This window comes from Periplaneta americana, chromosome 5 (genome assembly GCF_040183065.1).
Source record: "Periplaneta americana isolate PAMFEO1 chromosome 5, P.americana_PAMFEO1_priV1, whole genome shotgun sequence".
NCBI classification, from domain to species: domain Eukaryota; kingdom Metazoa; phylum Arthropoda; class Insecta; order Blattodea; family Blattidae; genus Periplaneta; species Periplaneta americana.
The window spans coordinates 93,493,032-93,510,799 of NC_091121.1; the positions used below are offsets into that span (position 1 = coordinate 93,493,032).

The following is a 17,768-nucleotide window of genomic DNA, read 5'->3' on the forward strand; positions in this document are numbered from 1 at the left end:
ACAATTTTATTGCTGTAAGCTGTACCTAACCCCTTAAAAAACGACGATACAAATTTATTATGATTATGGAATTCATGTCCTGAGAAAATTTTGTATTTTCTTGCCTGCAGCAATTAACAATATGATGGAGAAATTATGAATGGTGAAAAGATAACTTCCATCACCGATCTATCAACTCATAATAAAAGAATAAAATACTTTGCTGTAAGTCACTAGAGAGAAAGTGATATGCCTTTCTCTCCGCTAAGCTCTTTGGATACTGTGGAAGGTGCAATGCCAGCGAGGTAGCAGCAGCCAGTCGCAGGGCAACCGACCAGCCGTACAGGAATATGGCTAGGAGTGAGGATCCTTCCGTGACGTATATTCAGTGACTATAAGACAAGTGACTGACTGTATTTGCCTTTCACCGCTCTCCGCGAGGGCGCCGGTACGTTTTATTTCGTTAGTTCAATCAAGACGTAAGAAACATCGGAAGTACTGACAAAAGAACAAAAGAGTAGGATAGTAATTTTAAAGACAACTTACAGTGTGCAAAGGCTAGAATAAATCTTAGTGTGATTTGTAACAGTGGAGTTTAATTCAAACATTCGAATTTGTTCTTCGTGTTGAGTGTTGAAAATACTGAACTTTTTAGTGTCCGAAGGTGTTTTGACAGTGAGACATCAAGATCCAGTTGGATACCATCATATATTAATATAGAAGAGTAAGTAAATAAAACATGATACAAGACTTATTAAACATAGGCATGTAGCTTAGAAGGTTCGTTGCAAACGCCGTTGTAAGGGTGTTACTTGAGTTGTCGTTAAGACTTGCAGCGCCTGCAGATTATATTTTCCTCACAACGAAACGGAAATGTGATTTGAATGCACGAAAGAAAGTCAATGTAATAGAAGTGTAAAGAAGTGACGGATGTTAACTCATATAGTATGCATTACTGATCCACAACGTTAACTGTATTATTATTATTATTATTATTATTATTATTATTATTATTATTATTATTATTATTATTATTATTATTATTAGAGGTTAATTCTACATGATTACACTTCATAATACAAGTAATCATAGAAAACATTACTTAACAATTTACGGATTAATAAAAATACTTAAATTTTCTCATTTAAGATTTTTGAAGGTTAACTCTGCATGTCGAGTGGGACAGCATTTTCTTCTGTATTTTCAAGAGTAGATACAGTACGTCATATTTTCCAGTTCTACTTTCAATAAAAGTGTTTTGAAGTAGGCCTAATTTCTGTAGAAGTGTAGATTATGAAATTTGGAATAGACAGATTTGATCCTGATGTGTAATCTGTTGAAATATATTATTATTATTATTATTATTTATATTATTATTATTATTATTGTTATTAACTTGCTACACGTATCGTCATATTTAATCGACACAATATAATTTTTTGCAGATTTGAGTTTTATGATACGATGATTATAGAATTAGGAATATAACCAAAATCAATAATGACCTACATTTTACAGTATTTATTTACGCATTTACTCAACAAACTCAAATTCTAATCTGATCTACAGCCTCAACAGGAAAAGATTAACAATTTTTTTAAATAACAGGTTGGAATGAATTATGATGGCGGGAACTTCAACAGAGAATATTCTGCACGAGACGAGTTTTTTTTTTTTTTTTTCGTGAGAGAAGAATGAACCAACACATGAATTCACAAATAGTGTAACTGTCTAACAATGAGCCTCAGAGTGCAGTTCAAGCCTCCGTGTTCCTCCTCCTACATTCAAAAGAAAATATTCTCTAACAACATTTATTATTATTATTATTATTATTATTATTATTATTATTATTATTATTATTATTATTATTATTATTGGATTGGTGCATAAGTTCGTAGCTTTTTCCGTTGCTATGGTAGCAACTATTAAATGAAAGTGCAGAAAATCGCTACGAACTTATGCACCAATCCATTATTATTATTATTATTATTATTATTATTATTATTATTATTACTATTATTAATGTTATCATCATTATCACATCCTATTTTTATTCCTTTTTAGTATAATTTAAAATGAAATCATCGGTATGATATCGCAAATAACAAGAGTTGTGAAGCAAGTTGCTTCACAAAGCAACTGATATACAATGTATTAATGAAGTCTATTCCGTGATGAAATATTTACTCATAATCTCACTTTGTTGATATTAAGAAATGAAATACTCTTACGTGTTACCTGTGTATTAGAAAATAATCATACATATTTGAAACTAATCCCTATTTTACATTAATAGCTGTCCTCTATAATTGAGCCCAGATCTTTAAGAAGACGAAGTAAACATTCTACTCTGCTACTCAGTATTCAATATTTAAACAAATCATAACACATCATAAGAACATATTTTTGAAGAAATTAACTTGACTCAAAACGGCAGGAAGTTCCTCCAATTTTTCTAGACTTTTATAGACTTAGCCTACATCCTAGATCAAAAACAAAATGTCTTGTTCGTAACAGTTGCATCAACATTTCCTCTTCAGCACATTTTGGAATTATGAATTTAAAATCATAAAGAAATTTAACTCTTGGTTTTCTTGGTCATTAGTTATATGTTTACATATAATCTTAACTCTGTTTCATAATAATCACAAATTTAAATAATGGAGCTTGGAATTTATAAATCAGAATACGAATACAGACATATAAGAATTGTTTGGTATGCAATATTTTTCTATTCAGAATCGATGACTGGAGAAAATCAATAGGATTTTAATTTTTAAACTTAATAATATTTCGTACCATATCAATTGAATACTCTATTTTGGACTCAATTATTTTCATTAATGCGGCGAATCGTTATTTTTAGGACTTAATGCAAGCTATTTTTGTGATATTAACTCGTATTGTGAAACAAATTCATTTTGAAAGTTAGTTAATTGTTAGTTTAACGTAAGAATATTTTCTTACTATTCTTCTCTCAGTATTACGTACCCCTATTCATCTCAGACTTACCGGTACCGATTAACAAAGTACAAAGCAGTCAGTTTGGTTAAGGGGAGGGGAGAGAGAATGCAATCTCCTCGGACATTGAAAGCCTTCTTTGTAACCTGAAAAGGCCAGCCGCCTTTCAGCCAGCTGACGATTTCATACTTTTCATACTAGAGAAAATGAGGTTCAATATCCATCATGTGGTGTTGAGAGTATACAATTCGACTTGTAGCACATTATTTGAGAGAACTTGTTTCATCTGTCGTTCTCTTTCCAGCATTGTGCCATAATTCAATCTGTAAATAATCTCTTCAGTTTTAAAGACTAGTTTTCTAGTATTCAGATGTGATCGACGAAGATCTTTCTAATCTGCTAGCTTGGAAATGTGATTAATTCTAATTACATGATGGCGGCATCAGTATAGCAGACTTCATTATTGTTGCATGATATATTGATATATGAGAATGTTAGCTAGCAAAATTCAATTTTTTTACATCAGTGGGACATGAGCGATAAATTTTGTCTGCAGTTCTTCAGTTGAGGGGCAGGTTTTTTGACCTGCTGTAAACATAGAATGCAGGTCTTCCAGGCTTACTACAATCTTCTGCAGAAAGACAGATAAGGATTTTATTGTCCTTAAAGATACATTTTCCTAGGTGAGGTTTAAACTGACTCTGTCCATCAATGTGGAGTAACGGTTAGCATGTCTGGCCGTGAAACGAGCGGGTCCTGGTTCAAATCTTGGTTGAGACAAGTCATCTGATTGAGGTTTTTCCAGAAATTTCCCTCAACCCATTGAGAGCAAATGTTGAGTAACTTTAGGCACTGGACCCTGGATTCATTTTGCTGGCATTAACACCTTCATTTCATTCAGACGCTAGATAACCATCGCCTCACCTCACTTCGTCTCGCCAAAAAATTGTAATATTGTAACATTTTGACTTGTACCACATCTTAAAGTTTCAATGGTAATGTAAGATCTGTGAAATACAATACATGAAGTGAAATGAAAAATTAAATTTGTTAAAGCGTCGTAAAATAAACCAATTAAACAACGGTAAACGCTCGACTGACGAGAACAGCTGCAGTTTGAGGGATACTGATACTTTAAATGAACAATTATCATGACATTTGCTTTATACATAAAAAAAATCAGGCATCATATCTTACATAAGCTGTCTGGCTAGCATCGAAATCTGAGTAAATGTAGCTCTAAGAATGTTGTTAATTCTAGGTTAGTTTTCTTGTTTAGAAAATGTTAAAATGCTTAATATTATGATGAAATAATAATAATAATAATAATAATAGTAGTAATAATAATAATAATGGTGATGATGATGATGATGATGATGATGATGATGATGATGATGATTATGATGTCTGGCAGCGAACAAGAAGATGTAGTGGTTGTATAAAATCAATAAACCCAAACGAAACTCTTTTACTAGCCTATCTAACAAATAAAATACTGTAAAAAATTTAAGTAACTATAGAATTTAAACGAATTTGTAACATGAAATTCTTTTATAATAGTTGGAGTAAAAATGATCTGAAATGAGAAAACATTAAGTAGCCTATATTCTCTGCCTAGTACCTATTTATGGAAATACCACACGTAATAAAGTCAGCTTTGAAACTTGAAGGGTGGCATGAAAGTCAAAGAAAATTTTAGGCCTACTGTAGTGAGATAATGATGATCAGGGCTTGGAAAAAGTACTCATCTGCTTGTTTTTGACGAGTGAAAAAAAAATCTTATTTTTTAATTGTGCTTCTTAATTCTATCATGCTGACTAGTGTAGTCTACATTTTTGCCTGACTGGTGAGCCGCCATAAAATTGTTAAAGCCATGATGATGATTATAATGATGATGATGATGATATGATGGCTGGCTAATAAAAATTTTGTGCGTTTAACCTCCTCCTTTGTGGGTTTCACAAACCAGTGTTCGCAGGGGAAAGATAATTTCTGTCGTCGATTTGCAAAAGGATACACGTCCAAAATAACAAAGTGTTGTAAAATCGCAAAAAAAACCGTAACAGACTTAAAAAATTAAAATGTTGTTAATGAATCCTGAATGTATGTATCCATAGTGATCTAATTAGAAAAAAATATATGAACATTTTAATTTGTTAACTTAGTTCTTAGTTTTTGCGATTTTCCAACACTTTGTAATTTTGTAGATGTCCCCTTTTGGAAATCGAGGACAGATTTTTTGGATCACACATGAGACATGAACAACGGAGGGACTCCCCTGGTGAGGGATCAGTTCAACACAGAGACCATTTCTTAAAGACAACATGAACTCTAGATAACGAACAGAACGTTCGGGGAAGATGGAAAGTAAATTCCAATGCTGCATTCGGCTTTGCGAGTGGGAAAATCGCCGAAAAAACAGATAATCAGATTGACCGACTTCGAGAGTTGAACCCGGAACTCCCGAATGCAAGTCTGAGACGATATCGCACCGACCATCCCACTCGATATTAAATGTTATGTTTTATTTAACGACGCTCGCAACTGCAGAGGTTATATCAGCGTCGCCGGATGTGCCGGAATTTTGTCCCTCAGGAGTTCTTTTACATGCCAGTAAATCTACTGACATGAGCCTGTCGCATTTAAGCACACTTAAATGCCATCGACCTGGCCCGGGATCGAACCCGCAACCTTGGGCATAGAAGGCCAGCGCTATACCAACTCGCCAACCAGGTCGACTTTCCCACTCGATTAATGACAATAATTATTGGATAAATAATGTCATCTTTTATTTTGAAGTGCAAACTTTCTTCATATTAAATACTTTAGGCCTACTAATTTCACTGTCCACTTTTTGTGAGGCAAAACAGTATTAAAATATTGGACTGAACTAGATTCCTAATATTGATATCCTTACAGCTTTCCTGCAGGAGGAAACCAGTATTAGTGGAATCTGATGAAATATTTCCATGCATTCGAAAACGGGACATGAATGACGTAATTCTTTTGTTGAATGGAATGTGATTGCTACCTCAGCTGTGTGATAGAACATGTCGGTCTGTGCGATAGTTTCCGGATATCAGTTTTTTCAGGTAATCTGCTTACTAGATAACTGTTATTTTGAAAGCGGAAAAACTGTTTTGATAGTGAATGGAGTGAAACATCCAGTCGACTATTAGGCTATGTAATATTCTTCATAGAGATGCTTATTCTGAACAACTTCAGTTAGGGCTTCGAACAATTAATGACAGCGTCATTTTTTTGCTTTACTTAGACTACTGATAGGATATATAGCGATGTTGAAGACATCATTAATAATATTATTTCTATTAGGCCTATATAAAGATATCAAAGAAATTCAAAAAATTTAAAAGTGTCTTTAGTCATTTACCCTGTCAGGAATTAAAAAACGAACCCTCAGAATACCGTTAACACTCACATTCATTAATCAGCAGGCCTAGTTTTTTTTTTTTTCACTCTGGTATGTTCAGTAGTATATACAGAGTGAATGGTAGGTGATGTCATTAATTCCAGGGGGTTATTCTTTGAGATATTTCAAACAAAAAAGTTTTATACAATTTTGCTCGTTTTTTTTTTTCTTTTCGAGATAAAAATTATTTTATGTGGGACATTTCATAGCGTATTTTGAGAAAGCCATTGATTTAATTCCCAATATGCTCAGTCGATTTAAGAGAACAGTGTATAATGATAATAAATGATAGAAATAATTTTAGATTTGTCCTTTATATGTGCAGAAATTTGATCCGAATAAATGTAACTTTTTGTTCTGCAAAGAAATTTTACAATGTTACATTTTGTTCGGATCAAATTTCTGCACATTGAAAGGACGAAACTAAAATTCTTTCAAACAGTTATTATCATAATACACTGCTTTCTTAAAATGCCTGAGCATATTGCGAATTAAATCAGGGGCTTTTCGAAAACACGCTATGAAATGTTTAAGATAAAACAATTTTTATTCAAAAAGGAAGCGAAATCGAGCAAAATTGTATAAAACTATTTTGTTTGAAATATCTCAAAGAATAACACCCTGAAATTAATGACATTATTTACGGTTCATTCTGTATAGACCTACTAACTAGTTTTATCTCATATTAACTTTTATATTGAAACTATTTCATTTGAAACAAAGTCTTGAATTCAATGCCTATTCATGAAATGAGAATGAAATCGGTGGTGTGACAGCCCATGAAATAGCCGACTGCTGGCTTTACGTTCACATGTCTTAGAAAATGTGAATGTTCATTCAACCAGTACGGAGATAACATATAGGCCTAAATAGGCACGATGAACTCCCACCTCCTTCACCAGCCGTTATGGCTATATTTCTATTTCGATACTAAGTGTGGCGCTCTAGATGTTCCATGATGATGTGTGAGCACCGGTCTCGTACACTCATTTCATGAGAAAATTTCTTCACTGCTTATTCCAAGTCGCTAGTCCAAGCCATGGTGCCTTACATCACGCAACTACGGAGAGGGACAACCATAGAATGAAGTTCGAGAATTCTTCATAACGTGAATAACTAAATGCATATACGGTAAATGATATTATGCTGTCCTCTGTTGTGTTAGTCGAAGACCTGACGATGTGCCAACATAAAGTTTCGGGAGTCCCGTCATGTATTCGAACAAAACTAAACTCAGGATAGGGTAACTGTATAATGCAGTATACAAACCTCCCATCGAGAGATATTATGTATGTATATACAGTATGTATGTATGTAGGGTAAATTAGGGTCTGTTGGACAGTCGGGAATGTTGGACACTTTGTACTTTAACGTGTTACCTCGCCACTTGTGGGCACCACATTCTCCTAGAAGTCAATGACGGAAGTAGGCACGAGTGGGGCTACTTCCGTCATTGACTTCTAGCAGAATGTGGTGCCCACAAGTGGCGAGGTAACACGTTAAAGTACAAAGTGTCCAACATGCCCGACTGTCCAACAGACCCTCATTTACCTTTTTTATGTATTCACATTGCAAATGGGTAAATACGTGGTGGCAGTGATGACTAATTACACTTAATAATGACAATTAATAATAACACTAATGTTCATTAATAATAACAATAATAATAATAATAACAAGGATCATCCTAAATTAAATGAAGCACGATCACTTAAAATAACATTTAAATATTATTATTATTATTATTATTATTATTATTATTATTATTATTATTATTATTATTATTATTTTACGTGAGATAAGCATGTTAGGTATTTTTGTTGCGTTATGATTGCTATGCATTATAGCTCTGTTCTTCATTGATGACCTTGTCTTTAGTTCATGACACCAGAGCGTTCGAAGTTTAGAAAATATCATTGGGCATATAAACGTCTTCTTAGTGGATATCCTCTCTTTGTAATAAACCAAAAATAATATTGTGTACGTAGGCCTATATAAAATAACAGAAGTAAATCTATTCCATTTATTCGTTCATTGAAAATATTGGAAATACGCCAAACTTATTCACACACATACACAAACACGCACATACATACCTTTGATTGAGGTTCTGACTGATATGTACGGCTATTATCAGGAAATTCATCTCATTTGATGATATGTGAGCCGTTCAGAGCAGAAGTGTTGTAAGTCAGAAATGGGTAATGAGGATTAAAGTAAACATTCTGTAAAATACGGCGCAAAATAGCAATTAATATTCAATTTATTTGAACTATTAGTAGTCAGTGGATAGCACGAAGGACATATTAATTATTTTCCTTATCAAAGGAAGAACAATTATTGTTTGTATGCATCCTAAGTCTGATTAGTGTAATATGTAGCTAATCGGCGATGTAGATATGCAATGGAAGGGGAAAGGAACTGGCCACTTTACCCCATTATGTCCTTGCCTATTTGTCTCATAAGTGGTGCCATGTTGGTATCACTTGTGACGTTCAGAACTGTGTTCGGACAGTTGATTGAGCACTATACACTATACTATACACTATAAGCCACCGGCGTGGATCAGTTGGTTAAGGCGCTTGCCTACATTCGTTACAGAATATGTAAATAACTCATTACGAAGAGGGAGGATATCAGCTAAGAAGACGCCTATATACCTAATGGTAATTTCTAAACTCCGAACACTATATTATGTATGATTCAATTTTATTTTTCTTCATCTCCCATATCAAAATCATTGTATTGCATATGTAGATAGGTTCATTTTAATAAGAGTAAAATAAAATATCTTATATCTATCCTGGCGAACCGGGCTACCTTTCTTCTCTTATGAAAAGAAAAATAAGATATTTTGTCGTCTTAACTAAACACCGCATCTTACCACAGTTCACTTCCCTCAAAAACACATTAAGTCTCTCACGAAGTTTATCAGTTGGGGAGAATGCCCTTCTACCCTCGCCCATCCCCCTCTAACCTTCCTTCCTTGGAGCCTGCATAGCTTTCAAACGAGTGCGGACACATTTAGAACTGTTTAGTTTCTGGCATCAGGGGAAGTAAGTGAAGTGCCTTTGGGTTTTGCCGCCTTGGGAAAGTTCTTTTAGGGTCAGAAACAGAACACGATAGATGCGTGAAATGATATAGAACTTTTTATAAAGTAAGCAAACAAGTTAAGTCTGGCAATACGCCTTGAAATGTATACTGACTGTAAGATGAACCTCAGTTCTTTTCTTAACTCTTAATACTAGCGAATGGGTAGGATCATAACATGAGATTCTTAGTTTCATTGATGGTAATGTTAAGATACATGGCCGATGCTTATTTTTACCTGTGGTGTTTGAAATTAACGCATTACTCATCTACATGCCCAGTCCAGGAGAAAGTGCACCACCTTTTTTAAGGCGACCTCGAGCTTCTTCACACACAAACACACACAGCCTCTATGTGGGTAGTGTGTGTGTGTGTGTGTGTGTGTGTGTGTAAACATATACAGTACATATACAGGGAGATTCAGGAGAAAAGTAAACCACTTTAGGATAATGTAGTTTGGGTTAACCTACATCGATTTAACCTGATATATCTATGTCCGAAGTGTAACGGTTGGGAAGTTATAACGTATCTCTACGTTTTATAACATTGTGATATGATACATTATTCAAAATGCTACATCTTGTGCTGTTCTAATAAATTTATGTCGTATTAAGTACAAACTCAGTAAAAAAATAAAATAATTACACAAAACAAATTACTAAGGTTGCCCTTCTTATGGATTCCATGAATTCTGTCTACCTCAGCTGCAGGATTCGTCATACACACGAATGAGACACTCCAGTATGTGCAGCTATTCTAGAGTGCTCAGCCGTTGGACTCCTTTGTACAATTTGCAGTATGTTTTCCCGTAAATTCATATCAGTTACTCCCGGTTCTTTTTCCGACCTCAGTGAAACACTTGGTAGCCTGCCAGTTGAGATAACGTCCGATAAACACGAAGAAACACAGGATATATGATACTCTTCGATTGAGAAAACGTTGTCGCTGTTGAACAGTGACCAGTTCACAAAATCCATAAACAAAAAGCATGTCTGCACATTCACTATGCGAATACACGAGTGGCATCGCAAGATTCAGACAAAACACACACTACTGTACTGCAACAGCAATGTACTCAACAATAATACTGTATACTGAAGAATTAAAAGTAGTGTAAACACAACACTGTAGCAACAGAAATGGACACAACTCAACAGAATTAAATGTCAAGTGAACATGTATTCAGTTGTGAGGCATTGCGGTACACAGACAGTGCTCTGTGTAGATACCTGACGTAACACGTTCCGGTATTTCTCCGTTAGTTTCTCCCCAACCGTCTTCGGACACAGATATATCAGGTTAAATCGATGTATTTTAAGCCACACTACATTATCCTGAAGTATTTTACATTTCTCCTAAAACACTCAGCATAAATGTAATACAGTATTATCTTTTATTCATGGTGCCAAGCATGTGTACGCATGTACAGTATCAAAATATTATCAAATTTATAACGTTCCTCATTATTTATTTCTAGTTAAAAAACATTTCCTACAGTAGAGAATACTCAAGTGAAATCATCTACCATATGTTTGTTTGTGTTATTTTCCTTCCTCTCTTTTGTTCTTTTTTCCTTCCTGTTTCTATCCTTTCCTTTATTCTGTTTCCCCATATCTTTATTCAATTCATTCTTTCTTCTGTTATTTTGTATTTACTTTTTCTTTCTTTGTGCATTTCTTCCTTTCTTTCTGCCTTTATTCATTGAGAACAGGTACGGTAATTCACGTCTTATTGAATGAGATACGGACGAATTACGAACATTCTATTAGTCCACGTCTACGCTTGGGTGAAACTTCGCGGTAAGGAGCCCCGAAATCGAAAGTGAATTCTGTCTGAAACTCATTCTCTAGAAGATACTGGTGCAATTTTTTCAGACTTATTTTTATTGCCGAGTGTCGATCTATAGGAGTTTACGTTTTTGGCCACACAGCGGTGGTTCGTTCAGCAAGGAGAGCACTAAGAACTTGTGACGCAACGGCGCCAACCGTGTCTGCTCTCTGCTCTACGAACTATATAATTTCGTAAGTCCATTCCTTTATTTCTAGAGTTATCGTTTGTAGTTGTTCTTTTGGCTAAAACAGCATTATCTAATACATGCTCTCATTCAAATAACTAGAATAATAACTTTTATTTCGTTTTCCAACCTGGCTCCGGGTTCAGTTCCCGGGAGAGAATTAATAATTTATTTCATTTTCATACAGATTGGATGTGCCTCCCTTGCCTTGTGTGCTTCGTTTGTCTTATGTGTTGGGACATGATCTGATAAGAGAGTCACGCTAGCTAGTGTTGGCATAGGAATTCTTATAAGTGGTCATGCACGTCCAAGAGGGGTGGTAGAATACAAGCATAGGCAAGGAAAGCACTTTCCTTTTACTTTATAATTACGTCGATTAAACACCAACTGTGGTAACTTTCGAGGAATATCACTTTTGTTGACGTCGTACAAAATTTTGTCCAATATTCTTTTGAGAAGATTAACTCCATACGTAGATGAAATTATTGGTGATCATCAGTGTGGTTTTAGGCGTAATAGATCGACTATTGATCATATTTTTTGTATTCGACAGATAATGGAGAAAAAATGGGAGTATAAGGGTACAGTACATCAGTTATTCATAGATTTCAAAAAGGCATATGACTCGGTTAAGAGGGAAGTATTATATGATATTCTTATTGAATTTGGTACTCCCAAGAAACTAGTTCGATTAATTAAAATTTGTCTCAGTGAAACATACAGTAGAGTCCGTATAGGTCAGTTTCTATCTGATGCTTTTCCAATTCACTGCGGGCTAAAGCAGGGAGATGCACTATCACCTTTACTTTTTAACTTCGCTCTAGAATATGCCATTAGGAAAGTTCAGGATAACACAGAGGGTTTGGAATTGAACGGGTTACATCAGCTTCTTGTCCATGCGGATGACGTGAATATGTTAGGAGAAAATCCACAAACGATTAGGGAAAACACGGAAATTTTACTTGAAGCAAGTAAAGCGATCGGTTTGGAAGTAAATCCCGAAAAGACAAAGTATATGATTATGTCTCGTGACCAGAATATTGTACGAAATGGAAATATAAAAATTGGAGATTTATCCTTCGAAAGGGTGGAAAAATTCAAATATCTTGGAGCAACAGTAACAAATATAAATGACACTCGGGAGGAAATTAAACGCAGAATAAATATGGGAAATGCCTGTTATTATTCGGTTGAGAAGCTTTTATCATCTAGTCTGCTGTCAAAAAATCTGAAAGTTAGAATTTATAAAACAGTTCTATTACCTGTTGTTCTGTATGGTTGTGAAACTTGGACTCTCACTCTGAGAGAGGAACATAGGTTAAGGGTGTTTGAGAATAAGGTGCTTAGGAAAATATTTGGGGCTAAGAGGGATGAAGTTACAGGAGAATGGAGAAAGTTACACAACGCAGAACTGCACGCATTGTATTCTTCACCTGACATAATTAGGGACATTAAATCCAGACGTTTGCGATGGGCAGGGCATGTAGCACGTATGGGCGAATCCAGAAATGCATATAGAGTGTTAGTTGGGAGACCGGAGGAAAAAAGACCTTTGGGGAGGCCGAGACGTAGATGGGAAGATAATATTAAAATGGATTTGAGGGAGGTGGGATATGATGATAGAGACTGATTAACCTTGCACATGATAGGGACCGATGGCGGGCTTATGTGAGGGCGGCAATGAACCTTCGGGTTCCTTAAAAGCCATTTGTAAGTAAGTAAAACATGGTGTAGGTTCCTATGCTTGTAATACAGTTTCAGAGCCAGCGCCGTAGCTTCGTGGTCTTTTAAGGCATCGTAGAATTGGGTAGCGAAATCCAATTTCGAAAATCAGCTATAACTGCTGGGGGGATCATCGTGCTGACATAGATACATCTGTTCTGGTTGGTTGATCGTCCACCTCTGCTGAGGCATGTGGACGTAAGGCCAGCAGCCGAATGGTCGGCCATAGCCCATTATGAGCTTTTCGTGCCATGGATTGGATTGGGTTGAGTTGGATAAAATTTAAGAATAACAATCATTAGGGAATAATTAGTTTAATTTAACTTGTGTAGAAAAACACAGTAATACTTACTATGAAAGGCAAGACATTATTTTTACATGGATATTTCCTTAAATGCCAATCTTGAATGATTCGTCATTCAGTCTGGATTCAACGCATACGATATGTTAGTCCAGGTTTATTTCTTATGTCTAGACCTCGGATTTTTAGCCACAAAGGCTGCTATTCATAGACTTTTCGCTAGCCCGCGCTACGAGCGTGCTAAACTAGCCCCGGCTATCGATTGGTTACTTGTACGGGATTCATATCATATCATATCGCTAACACTGGTTTATGAATACGAAAAACGTTAATTCGCTGATCATCCACCGGAAGCCCGCGCTAAGAATGTCTATGAATACGGAAAAACTAACTTTTAGGCATATAAAATAAGCCCTGAATTTATAAAAAAAATAGGCACTAAAACATAGGTTTAGGCACCTAAAAATACAACCTCAAGCAGCTAAAATGTAATTTCTATCCACACAAACCACAGTAACTATAAAAATGCAATTAATTAGTGTAAGTATTAAGCATTACGGAATAGTGACAAACACAGTAAAAAAAATATTGCAGTTATAAGCTTTACTTTTGATAAGTCTTAAATGATGAATACCAGTAGGCCCTACGTAATTTTTAATGAATTCATCGACCTCATTGTTCTAAGACTCCTAATACATAAGTGCTCATATTACAACTAAATTAATTAATTTGCAATTAACACATTATTCATAATTTATTGGAATTGCAATACATGACGTTTTTCTCTAATTTTCTGTTGTAAAACTGTATTTTCTTAGGAGATAGGAGAAAATGTCAAAGAACAAATAGTACAAATAATTCAATATGATAATTTATAGAGAAAAATTGAAATGGAGATTTTAGTGAATAGTAGTTAGAGGAAAAATGGGGTTTGAAAGGAGTATATAATATTATATATATATATATATATATATATATATATATATATATATATATATATATATATATATATATATATATAGAATAGCAAATGAAATGTAGGAGAAATACTGAAGGGGAGATTGACCAAGTAACAAAAAAGGTACATAGTGTAATTGGGAGTAGACGTGTACTGCAAATAATGTGTTATAGTAATAATATGTTAATGGTGGCACCGGATACAGAAATGTTAGGTACACCATTACATGTAAAGAAGTGCTGTGACGAAATATATCAATTAAGCAATTAAGTATTTTCTTAGAACCATTTTATAAACGAAAAAAAAAAAAATCCCAATGATAACGAAGCAATGGATGCATATTTAAATTTAGCAATATTTGTCATGCTGAGTTCTTTAGAGAGAACATCCTCCCGATTCATCACATTCCTACAGTCTGCTCCAGTGCTCAACAAAACAATACACGTTCCAGTAGTTTCTTCATTTCTACAACCAAACTATTACAGCATATTTGAACCATACCCACCCCATGACATTCAAAACTTTCTCTTTCACTGTTACACGAAAATTTAAAATATATAAGCCTACGTAACATACAGAAATAAGCAATTTTAGGCTCTAAGACCTTAAAAATAGGTCTCAATGAGCATAATAGACATTTTTAGGCACCATAAAACCGCTTTCAAATTCATATTTTATATAAAATGTGAAGATATTTCAGTAGTTTAATTTATCCCTACAGAAAAAAATAGGTGTTTAACCTAAAATCCGAGGCCTAGTTATGTCACAGTGACATTAATTATAGCCTACTTACCAGGTTTTCAAAATAACAATAACAGACGCATAGATATCGGGATATTTTTATCAGACGGTTTATTCTGCTACGACGAGGAAAAAGGAAATAATGGCCGATGATAGTTCTTTCATGGATAGATTTGAGGCGTATTACACAAGTGGCACTGAGTCAGAGCTGTGTGCTTTTCATACTGTGCAATCAAATGGAAGTGGGTGGCTCTCAACGTAAACTTGTCTTTCTATACCAGGAACTGAGATCTAGGTGCTTATTTGTCGTGGGGTGTGTGGGTCTCAGGGCCATTCTGGAAGTGGTCCAGTCTGCTGACAATCATTTGCTTCTGCTTACCAAGATAACACTTTTTACTCAAATAGTGTAAATTTGTTTTCCTCCATTTATAAAGTTGTAAATATTTGCTGTCTTATCTATGAGTATCATAGATAACCTTGCGCTTATGCGGTTTGTCGGCCGTCATGTACGAAATAACTAGATCATAGCTTGTCGCTGATTTAATGATCAATACTTCTGCTATTGGATTCGACTTTCGCGAATTCAAACCCACCAAGAACGATAAAAGTCCCAAGCATAGCTTTCTTGGAAACTGAAGCAACCTAACGCTGGAAGGTCCCTAGGTCCCTACCGTAGATTTCTCGGTTTTGTTGATTCTCGTACAGTTGTCCATTGAGTTAGTGAGAGATTGCAACGATGTCTGATAATCGAATTGAGAAACGATTTCTAACATCTTATATTTATCAAGCTCTAAATCAGCGGTCATCAAAACACTGCACGCTCGGGCTAGCATCTTTTGCCCGCGGACAAGACACAGCCCTAGCGTGCAACCGTCGCTGCTGGCGGGTATGCTGTCTCTCTATTCCTTGTGCACGACGGAGCAGAGTTCCTTACCCTCCATGCACTCTACCCATTTCAGCGAGTGCTGACGACCACTGCTCTATATCTTATCTACAGTAATCTCATCAGTTTCATTTTTATTAAAACAGTTGCATTCCACTTCAATTATCAATATATATTAAACAATCTCTGATATGTGGCTATCCATAATCTCATACAGCAGAAGCTATAGCATAACCTAAATAATATGAACAAGATAAATTATAGAAAAGTTTTAATTAAGGATGATGAAATAAAGATGAATCATTTCAAAAGGTACAATATTGAAAGTACAATGTTTGCAAAGGAAGAAACAAATGCTAGGGAAGTGATAAAAACACACAAATGCTAGGGATGTGATAAAATTATAGAATAAGCAGCCATGATTGGTTGAAACACGTCGTTCCGTACCGTTTTATTGATCAAAAGTAGTATAACGTAGTAAAAGTGTAATAGTCAAAGATAATTCACACATTTTGACTCATAGGAATGATGTGCATCTATATAACACCAGAAACCGCGACTTTATTGACTTACCTAAATGTAGACTAAAAAAAAGCAATTAATAATTTATTTTATTATGTCATAAAAATTGTAAATAAATTTCCTCCTTATGTTTTAAATCTGGAAAAGTCTTTTAACAGACTGGTCTCTGATTGGTTGATGAAAAAACCTTTTTATGATATTAATGAGCTTTTTAATGTTAATGTTGTTAGTTTTTTCGATATGATTTTATCGTATTTTATGCTCTCCGCTTGTTTATTTTATATCTCAGGGATGCAAAACTGTACTATAATCGTGGCACACGTCACAAGTTTGAACACGTGACTCATCCCTTCCTTTCATCCCACACGTCATTGGACATGGTAGGGGAAGAGGAGATATGTATTCAGTGTCTTGTGGAACGTCACAGATCCGTAATAAAGGGCCGGGGAATTGTGAACGGGGTGCAAACTCTTTCCCCATCCTTCCACCCCTCTCCACCCCAGTTCTGCAACCCTGGCCTATCCTATTGACTTTGTCGATTGCACATATTTGTGCTCACTGACTGTTCAATAAATTCAATAAAAATCGTTGCGAAGGTTTCGGAATATTTTGCAGAAGTCATTACAGTTTTCAGGAGGAAACGAAATTAGATTATTGGTGTTAAGTACACAATGCAAAAAAATTGGTCATAGTGGGCTTGTTACTGCTGAAATCCTCAGGATTAATCTCACACGCTCAATGCAAATTGTTTTTTATATTTCAATTTTAGTGTGTGAAATACACAAACATGTTTACGAATATTGTTTAGGATTTGCATCTTTTTCCGTTGCCAATGTGATGTCCTGAATTCTCAGGCCAAGAACTGATTAATATTCGGTACTGATTAGGAGTTACATAATTCTGGGACCTGACATCTGCAAGGAGACATTTACCTTAGCACATACTTCTGATTTATTTGTATCTATTATTTTCGTATTTTGGAAAGTATTTATTACAAATATGAACCTCAGAAAAATGTTTGTATAACCGTTGTAACCGCTATTAAGCACAGTAATTATTGAAATGCATTACATTTAAATTAAATGTATTGTCCAAGAAATTAAACAATATAAAATAGACATACATTCTACTGTATGAATATACAGTACACCAGAGAAACGCTTTTCA

At 35.0% G+C, this 17,768-nt stretch overlaps 1 protein-coding gene across 2 annotated transcripts in view; it reads left to right on the plus strand.

The window, feature by feature from the left end:
* The first annotated feature begins 304 nt into the window (after window positions 1–304).
* The window catches only part of LOC138700008 (uncharacterized), a 346,744-nt gene continuing 329,280 nt past the window's right edge, over window positions 305–17,768 (plus strand). For both annotated transcript variants that reach the window (XM_069826277.1, XM_069826278.1), the window contains exon 1: window positions 305–703. The gene's annotated coding sequence lies outside the window, so the exon portion shown is untranslated. The remainder of the gene's footprint in view (window positions 704–17,768) is intronic.